Genomic DNA, 10530 nt, shown 5'->3' with positions numbered 1-10530 from the left:
AGATATTAGCTCCAGCTGTGTAGAATAAAACAAAACATACAAATGTCAAACGTTTTTTTACTAACCATGTGTAAAAAGAAAATTTTGCTTCGTAGAATGCAACAAAGTTTTGCAGTCATCACTGACGATTGATTGGATCGCAGAGAAAACAAAGCAACCTGTTTTCATGAGCATATGACGGTGCGTGTGCGAGAAGAGGAAAGGAAACATGCTCTCGGTTGAAAGTAAAAGTTATTTATAAACAAAACCAAAGTGGATAGCGTTCTGGTTGTTTTCGGGTGGTTTCAACAAGCGCCCACAGATGGGTGGTTAGCACTGGTAGGTATCAATCAGAAGATACGTGATTCAAAGCCTGTGATATCCAAGTGGACGAACGTGTGGTATTTTTTTAAGCATGTTTAATGTCATTCCGACAAAAAAAGAGACAGAAAAATGTGTCGGAGCAATTTTGTACGAAAAGAACTCATGCACATTACGAAGCTTTTCGTTGCAGAAAACAACGAATGGCATTTGTAAACATGACGAGCAATTTCGTACAATGAAACAAAATATATTTTCAGTGTAAAATTGCAATAAATTTACATGAAGTAATCTAACCAAATACACTACCAACTACCAATCAGGCTAAGGCCGGGGTGGCCTCTGCTGTACATAGTAGCCGCCTCCATTCCACTCGGTCCATGGCTGTTTGTCTCCAGTTCCGCACTCTGCGTAGGGTCCGCAGATCGTCCTCCACTTGGTCGACCCACCTAGCTCGCTGCGCCCACGTCTTCTTGTACCGGTCGGGTGACTCTCGAGAACCATTTTAGTCGGGTTGCTATCCGACATCCTGATGACGTGACCCGCCCACCGTAGCCTCCCGATTTTCGCGGTATGGACGATGGTTGGTTCTCTTAGCAGCTGATGCAGCTCGTGGTTCATTCGCCTTCTCCAAGTCCCGTCTTCCATCTGCACTCCGCCGTAGATGGTACGCAACACCTTCCGTTCGAAAACTCCAAGGGCGCGCTGGTCCTCTGCACGTAGGGTCCACGTTTCGTGCCCATAGAGGACGACCGGTCTAATCAGCGTTTTGTAGATGATTAACTTCGTGTTACGGCGAACTTTATTCGATCGTAGAGTTCTGCGGAGTCCAAAGTAAGAACGATTTCCTGCCACAATGCGCCTCTGAATTTCTCTGCTGGTGTCGTTGTCGGCGGTCACCAGTGAGCCCAAGTACACGAATTCGCCTCGATTTCAACACCGTCGATATAAATTCGGGGTGGCGGGCGCGGTGATTCCTCCCTGGAGCCCTTTGCCATCATGTACTTTGTCTTCGACACATTAATGACTAATCCGATTCGCCTGGCTTCACTCTTTAGTCGGATGTACGTTTCCGCCATCGTCTCAAATTTACGAGCAATAATATTAATATCATCGGCGAAACCAAGCAACTGAACGGACTTCGTGAAAATCGTCCCACTCGTGTTTATCCCCGCTCTCCTTATTACACCCTCTAAAGCAATGTTGAACAGCAAGCTCGAAAGACCATCACCTTGCCGTAACCCTCTGCGAGATTCGAAGTGACTCGAGAGTGTCCCTGATACTCGAACTACGCACATCACTCGATCCATCGTCGCCTTGATCAATCGTATCAGTTTATCCGGGAATCCGTATTCGTGCATAATCTGCCATAGCTGTTCTCGATCGATTGTATCATACGCCGATTTGAAATCGATGAACAAGTGATGTGTGGGCACTTTGTATTCGCGTCATTTCTGCAACACCTGGCGGATGGCGAACATCTGGTCCGTTGTAGCGCGTTCACCCATGAATCCAGCCTGATATTGCCCCACGAACTCTCTTGCAATCGGTGATAGACGGCGGCATAAAATTTGAGAGAGTATCTTGTAGGCAGCGCTCAGTAGTGTGATGGCGCGGTAGTTCCCGCAATCAAACTTGTCGCCCTTTTTGTAGATGGGACACACGATACCTTCCATCCATTCCTCCGGTAATACTTCCTCCTCTCAAATCTTGGTAATGACCCAGTGTAGTGCTCTCACCAGTGCTTCTCCACCGTATTTTAGAAGCTCGCTTGGTAGTTGATCTGCTCCAGCGGCTTTGTTGTTTTTCAACCGGCCAACCTCCTCCTCAATCTCTTGGAGGTCAGGAGCCGGAAGTCTTTCGTCCTGTGCACATACTAAAAGATCTGTTACCACGCCACCTTCGGTACTTGCAATGTCGCCATTGAGGTGTGCATCGTAATGCTGCCGCCACCTCTCGACCAGCTCACGCTCGCTCGTGAGAATACTCCCGTGATTATCTCGGCACATGTCGGCCGGTACAGCTCTTCCATCGCTTCGTGATCTCGTTGTTCCTGCTGGCGCTTCTTCATCCGGAAGACTGAGTTCTGCCTGTTCCGCGCCTGTTTGTAACGTGCCTCATCCGCTCTCGTACGGTGTTGCAGCATTCTCGCCCATGCTGCATTCTTCTCGTTTTTTAACTGTTCACATTCGCCGTCGTCGTACCAGTCGTTTCTGTGATTCGGAGTCGCGAAGCCTAGTTCTGTAGCCGAGGTACTACCTATGGCGGATCGGATGTCCCTCCAGCCATCTTCAAGTGTAGCTGCGCCAAGCTGCTCTTCCGTTGGTAGTGTTACTTGCCAGCTCAGGGTTAATATGCTCAAGGTCGCTTATTGACTGGTTCCCTCAACACCCACACAGAGGAAGGGCACTCACGAAGAGCAAGCAACTGCTCGAATTACACTTCTACCCACTGGGCTTTACCTGGATCAAAATTAACGGCAATTAATGTTGTACACAATGTTGTACACCGAGAAAATTCAAATCATAAAAGGAAATTGCACGGGAAATCCAAAAGTGGAAGCAAACTGGTTCCTCTATGAACCCGACAACGCGGAAATACAACAAGAAGTGGAACTATTAATTACCAGGGCTATGTTCCTTGAAAAGAATAGCTACTGAGGCTAATTACGGTAATAATTCTTACAATTTATTGACGTCATGTCACAGGGGTACTTGCGTGTTTGGGCGGATCGCGATCCTGGCGGGCTTGGTGGTGGTTTCGGTGGCAGGCTGTTCTAGGTGTCGACGGCTTCTACGGTCGACCGGACCGCCCAAGCAACCAAAAGTTCGGATTCCACTTGAAGAACGAACTCAGAAGTTCAAATTTGGTTCAATTTCGGTTTCGTTGAACTTGATTCTCCAAAAAGATATAAGTGTATTGTTTATGAACTTGGAAGTACATATACAAGCTTTTGACTTCTCTTCAAAACGACATTAAAGTCGAAAAAAGGGTCAGAAAAAAACTTACTTTGAACTTTAGGGCAGAGTTCAATCAAATTTTAACCGAACTCATGTTGGACGTTTGCGTGCCACTAAAGTTTAAATACAGTTCAAATGGACATATACCAACAACTTGAAATGTTCCGCTCCGAACTTGTTTTGAACTTTTTATGAACTTACTACTCAAAGTTCTGATAAATATTAACCGTACCAAAAGTGAACTTGACATGAACTTCGGAAACATGAAGTTCGGATAAATATTAACCGTACCAAAAGTGAACTTCACATGAACTTCGGAGACAGCGGAGCTCGGGAGAAGTTCATATTCAATTAAATCACTCGGCAATCGAGCTCAGCAGCCACAGCTTGTGTTAATTTCACAAGTACACTTTGTTTCACTATAATATTTCAACGTACTTACTTTTAATCAACGCAAAGCATCCGTATTGTGTGGATCAAAGACTGCCCTCTCAGCAAGGAACTGCTCCACCCAGTGTTCCACCGGAGTTTTTTTTTTTTCAGCTGCGGCGAAAGTCTTCCAGTTTTGCCCGATGTTTTCCATCCCGTCTCACTTGTCGCACCAGCGCACCGGTGTTCGACGCGATCGTAGTCACTGAAAACTTATAATCTTTTCAGAATTACCGATACTGGCACTAATTTATTGCTTTGCACTTGCCTAAACTGTGGACCAAAACAAACTGAAAATGTCAAACTGTGTAAGTTCACAAAAAGTTCCACGTAAACTTCTTTCGAACTTTCGGCTTCAAAAAGTTTGTCTCGCAGAGTATTTCAAGTTCAGAGAAAGTTCACACGCGAACCTGATTGAACACTAATAAATGATATCAGCACATTGAGTAAAATCCCTCAGTGCCTAACAATCCAAACATGGAGTAGTGGTAAGGCGTCGGCTTTCAACGAGGAGAACCCGAGTTCAAGTCTCAGTAAGTAAAAAACATCAACAATGTATTTCAAGATATTAGTCAATAAGGATTCCACATATGCTAATGTATCTCAATCAAAAATTACTTTTGAGGACTAAGCGCCTTTTTTTCATTTTACGGAAGCTTATTTTTAAGCTGAATAGCGTTCCTTTCAGCGGCACAAGTGTACTTTTTATGAACTGAAGTTCGGTTAACTACTTAAAAAGTGAGCTGTATAGAACGCTATTCATCTTCCTTCGAATAGCTGATTAAGCCCAAACATGCTGTTTTATCCGAACTTTTGGTTGCTTGGGCGGCTATCGGGATGGGGATACCGACGGCCGTAGTGATCAGCTGGGACTGACCGTTGGCTGGTTGATTCGATCCAGCGACTTGAATGGTTGGTTGATGGCGGGTTTATAAAATGGCGGAAATTGCCACCCGTGTTGGATGACGATGGAGTACCGTATCCTAGACACGGAAACGAAAGCGTGGTGTATCGGCGACGTGGCGAAGGCGAGGCGGTGGACTACGGCGGCTACACGGAGAAAAATATAAAGTTGTGTCAATCATATTTCGGTCGCGAACAAGCATATTTGTGCACTGACTTTTATATAATCCCTTTTTGAGATTGAATCACGCATAATAGCATAGGACGAAGCATAACAGAAGCTTGAATTGATCAAAATTGATGAACTGATTGGAGCAAGAAATATGGTTGGCTTAATCATATTATGCGTCCACCAACAATATTTATTGTTGATGGTTTGACAGCTCATTCATTCTCATGGTATATCCAAGCATGTTTATGCTTTACTCAACTTTACACTTGAGGCTTAAACGAACTGTATCAGATGGTTGTTTTAAGCTGTTTTAAGCATACACAAAAAATGTTCAAATGAGGTTAAATTTAGAAGAAACAATTCTATAATGGTGGTATTTTAGTTCATTATGTTCTATTTGTAACATATTGTACTAAATACCACCATTACAGAAACGTTTCATTATCAAAAATTTCTCTTGCACATTCTTTATTTACCTTAAAAATTTGAAATAATAACAAACTCATACTCAAGCACGTAACAAAAAACTTCAACACTAAATGTCGCCGATTCTTTTACAGCCCCTTCCATACTTTCCGCTGGCTGGTGAAGACACTGGGAACAGGTCGCTGGACAGGTGGAATACGCAAAAATTTTCCTGTATCAAAGGAGCCCGGGGTTCTCTTGCCCGAATCGGGAGGTCCTAACAGTATGGCGTTCATTCCGGTTGTTGCTTCTTGTTCCGGTCTCGGTGTTACGGATGCCACTTATTTTGGTCATTTTTCGATTGGTGGTGAACGGTTACAAACTGCATCTGGAAAACACAACACAAACATGAGCTTGTGAATTCTTACACCCCATTACCGATGGCACACTTACCTGAAGTTGAAATGACTGAATCCTCAAGGAAATTGAACATAATAACAACGGAGCGCACTTCTTCTGGTTACAAAGGCAGGCAGTGAACGATTTTAAAATTGTTACAATGAAACGACAATGCCACCGTTCTCACTATGAACTACCGCCGCCATGATGAACAATGAGCAGCCAGGCAAGAGGCTCGGTCAACACGGGTTCAAGTAATGACATTTATGGTTGGTTTAAGCATTTGATGGTTGGTGTTCAATGGTGTTGATTTAAATGAAACATATGCTTGATGTAGACATCAAATCATTATGAATCAACCATTTGAAGCAATTATGCCAAGCATATCTTCGAAGTTTGAGTGAACTATGGAAAAAGTTATATCAATCAAACAGCATTTCTGTCCGTGTAGTGGCTTGGAAGATGGCGGCGGTGGCTAACAATTCTTGGCCGGGCTTGGCAATGGCCGGACGGGAGACGGGATTCGCTCCAACAGCAAGGGTCACGTGGCTGTTTCAACCTGGATGCGCGGCGTATCGAGCCTCTTCCGATCACACCGTGTCTTGCTCGGTCCTCCGGAACGTTGTCTGCCGGAAAAAAGCGAATAAACAGAAAAAGGCCCGCTTCGTGGACCTGCCCACCAAATTAGCACCCTGTGACGTCATTTACATTTATTTTAGCCTCACAAAATTAACATATGTTCACTTAACATTTAACAATTACCTCTTTCTTTTGTTCTTCTTAATATAATCGTTGTAGCTTCTCACTTTTCTTCTAACTCTTGCATGAAATCTATAACAAAACGTTTTAACCACATAAATTTACGATACAATTAACCACTATTTCTTTCTACTAACCGTACTAATTTTTATCAATGCACGCGTACTAACAATTTTAACAATTAACGATTGTTTCCTTACAATTACCACCTAAACACAAAGAGACAAAGCACTAATTATTAAAACTTCCACTTTTCTTTTACTTATTATCACCTTTTGAAAAAAACTAGATTAACGAATTTCGCGCACTTATCACTTTCAGGATTTCCAGGCAAAAAAGAGAGTTTCCTCGGTGATTTGCTCCTTTTTATCAAAATCGCAAATCACCGATGGAGCCGAAGTTGTTCATCAATCGTTCCCGTCGTACATTCGGGAACGGTTTTTGACAGTTATGCTCTAAACATAGCCATAATTGATTTTGGTTCCACCTATGGGACAGTAGTGCAAATCCGGGCGGGATTTTTATGTTATCCTGTCACGGAGAGTAGCTTACATTGCTCAAAAGCACCCACCCATACCGATAGAGTGTTGTGAGTGGAGCAGCGATCACTACACACATCAAGTCACTGTGTGCAGCCACTGACCCATTTAGTGTTAGTCGGATGTGTATTTATTTAAAGGGCGTGTTATTTTTAGGGATAGAGGGAATATGAAAATGCGGTGGAGCCAGCAAGTAATAATTGTAACCGCTGGTTACAGTAGGACCTCTGCTAACTGCTGCCCGTAGTCTTGAGCCACTTCTACGTTACGCAGCTGCTCGATGTTGAGCCGCGGCGTTCGATTTCGACGCGTGGTGATAACTGTCGAAAGTTTTGAGCGCATGTATTTATACAGCGACTAAGTAGTGATCCGAATCTATATTCGCACTGCGGTATGTGCGGACGTTGGTTATATCCGAGAAGAATTTACCGTCGATTAGAACGTGGTCGATTTGGTTTTCTGTTTGGTGGTCGGGTGATCTCCAAAGCCACCTTGTGGATATCTTTGCGGGGGAAGAAGGTGCTTCGGTCTACCATACCACGGGAGGCTGCAAAGTTTACGCATCGCTGGCCGTTTTCATTCGATACGGCGTGCAGGCTGTTTCGCCCGATTACCGGTCTGTACATTTCCTACCTGCGCGTTCATGTCGCCGACAACGATTTTCACGTCACGCGGCGAGCAACCATCGTATGTTTGCTCTAACTCCGCGTAGAACGATTAGGGAACGTCCATAAATTACGTCACGCAAAAATTGCCCATTTTCAACCCCCCCTCCCCCCTATGTCACACTTTTTGTATGAGACCTCTAAAATTTTTGTAAGGGTCGTCACACTTTTCTGAACCCCCCCACCCCCCTAAAAGCGTGACGTAATTTATGGACGTTCCCTTATTTCTCGTCATTGGGTCTCCCTTCGTGTGGGCAGTGGACGTTTATGATGTTGTAGTTGAAGAAACGACCCTTAACTCTCAACATGCACATCCTTGCGTTGATCGGCTGCCACCCGATCACACGTTGTCGCATTTTGCCCAACACTATAAATCCTGTTCCCAGTTCATCTGTGGTGCCACAGCTTTGGTAGAAGGTAGCCACTCGATGCCCGCTTTTCTACACTTTCTGTCCAGTCCAACAAAGTTCCTGCAACGCCTGCAAGTTGCGGGGATGTAATTCGGTAGAATATCTTGTCACATCCTGCGAAACCAAGTGACTTGCAATTCCATGTTTCAGGTTTCCAATCGTAGTCGTCGCGTGGATCTTTGCCGATTATTGAGTCGTATTTTCACCTATGTTATTCGCAATGGAGATTTTACGAGTGGCTGGAGGGCCATCGAGCCAGTTCTGTTTAATATCCCAACCAACACTGGGACGACTACGTTGATGGGGCTACCACTTTAGATCTAGCAGGGCGTGATGCAGCATTTCTTACTCAGCCCTGGACGCCAGAAAAGACGCCGTTTGAGCTGCACCTCCTTGGTGAACAGACGCTCGGGTTGTACCTCCTCAATCTAGCTCAATTGATTAAGTGATTAAGTGATTAAGTGATGGCTAAAAGAATTTTTAACTTGATCGTAATCTTTTTGATATAATTGAACAGACTGTTCCGAAAAAAGGGAGAAAGTGAGCATTCATAGAGTGCCTTTATGGTGGTACAACCTTGACATAACAAATCTTAAAAATAGAAAACAAAAGGCTCATAAAGCCTACAAACGTAATAGGAACGATTCAAATCTTGCGTTCTACTTGTCAATATGATATCAGTTAAACTTAGCGATCAAAAGAGCACATGAAAGTCATATCGACAGAATTGAAAGTAACATAAAGTCAGACCTAAAATCGTTCTTTAGCTATGTAAAAGAGAAACAAAAAACATTAACTTTGAGTCAAGTACAAGACACTGAAGACGACCTTACAGTTGAGGTCGAAATACATATCTCTCAAAGAATGCAAATTCTTAGTGGAATTCAAAGGAACAGCACTTAACCCGATTTTCTTTTTACTTATTAACTTTCCATCAAATATGCAATTGAATGATAAGGTAGGAAATAAATTAGATAACATAAGTAATTTATTTGCTGAATTTTTTTTCAGAAGATTTATACAACTTATGATAATAATGCTCGAGATTACGATTATTTCTCTTTCCTTCCAGAACCAATCATAGACATCGTTGTGGATAATCTATCTCCTATAGAGATTTTGCAAGGGCTCGAAGCCTTAGGTGCCTCAAAGGGAGATGGTCTTCCACCTGTACTTTTAAAGTCACTTTCGAAAGAGTTAGTGAAACCACTATTTTTGCTTAGGGTAAGAAATCAAACTTTGAACTAGTCAAATTGTAATCTTAATTTGAACCATTTCGAAACTCATTAAAACGACGTACTTTTTAGGCAAATATTGTCCCGAAAAAGATGTTAAACAGCTTTCCGTAATATAACCTGATAACATGGACTTTAAAAGCATTGAAAAAAGCGTTTTTGTCATGGAAAACAGGCAATTGAAAAATCACTGTGATTTCACCTATTTCCCCCAGAGAAAGCCCATTTTCGGTGCACCCGTACAGCTCATGCATTGCATCACACGCAATTAGTGAATACGTCAAATGAAAGCTTATTTATCGTAGAATCGACCAACCGAATAATATTCCGCATAATTTGTCATAAAATTATCAAATTTAAGTGATTCTTACTTGGAGAATGTTATCTTAAGTTGAACCATTTGTAATCTAAATTTGAACTAGTAAACGGGGGTGAGCTTCTAGTGTTGGCCTGTAGATTGCGCTAGTAATTGCTTTGTTTACTCTTGGGGGATGAAAAATTCCAAATTTAGTTTCCAAATTCCTAAAGAATTTCGAACATTCTGAGGTGAGATTCCACTACCTAATGAAAAATAGGTATGCGAATTAGCAAATTCATGTGATTTTTAATTGTTTAGCACGGAATTGGCTGTTTTGTGAGTTGCTCGAGCTGCTGCCGCCAGTAGTTCAAATTAAGATTAAAATTGGTTCAAATTATGATTACGATGGTTCAAATTAAGATTAAAATCATTGTTGATGAAAAATCGAATATTTCAATGAAATTCGGTGCAAATACAAACTTTTTACCATTTAACAGAAAGCTTATACCTGTGGCTTTCATGTACATACGATTTTGCCGTAGTAAATTATTTCCATGTGGGAGAAAAAAATCACTTAAAATTTGCACTGTTTCTGAAGCAATTTGGTTCAAAGTTTGATTACCTACCCTATTCAATTCATTTCTAAAAACTAACCATCTCCCGCTTAATTTGAAAGAATCATTTTTAGTTCCAATTTTCAAAGCTGGGAAAAAATCTGATATCATAACTATCGTGAAATTGCCATTTTATCCTGAATCCCTAAATTTTTTGACTCTATTATTAATGACAAGATATTCTCTCAAGTCAAACTCATAACTTCAACATGTTTTTTTTAAAGGTCGATCAACGACCACTAATCTATTGCAATTTATATATTTTTCTGAGGCTTTAAATAAAAATATCTTTTATGCAATTCAGTTTCATAATTTACATTTTATATAACTCATATTGGTATCATAATGGCCAAATTTTCCGAACTGGCTCATTATGCAACTGAAATGAGTTGCATAATGAAAAATAGTTGTATAATGTTCATAATGCAACTCATTTGAGTTG

The sequence above is a fragment of the Aedes albopictus genome, unplaced genomic scaffold, assembly GCF_035046485.1.
Source record: "Aedes albopictus strain Foshan unplaced genomic scaffold, AalbF5 HiC_scaffold_205, whole genome shotgun sequence".
Classification (NCBI taxonomy): domain Eukaryota; kingdom Metazoa; phylum Arthropoda; class Insecta; order Diptera; family Culicidae; genus Aedes; species Aedes albopictus.
Note: the sequence above shows the minus strand (reverse complement) of the source record.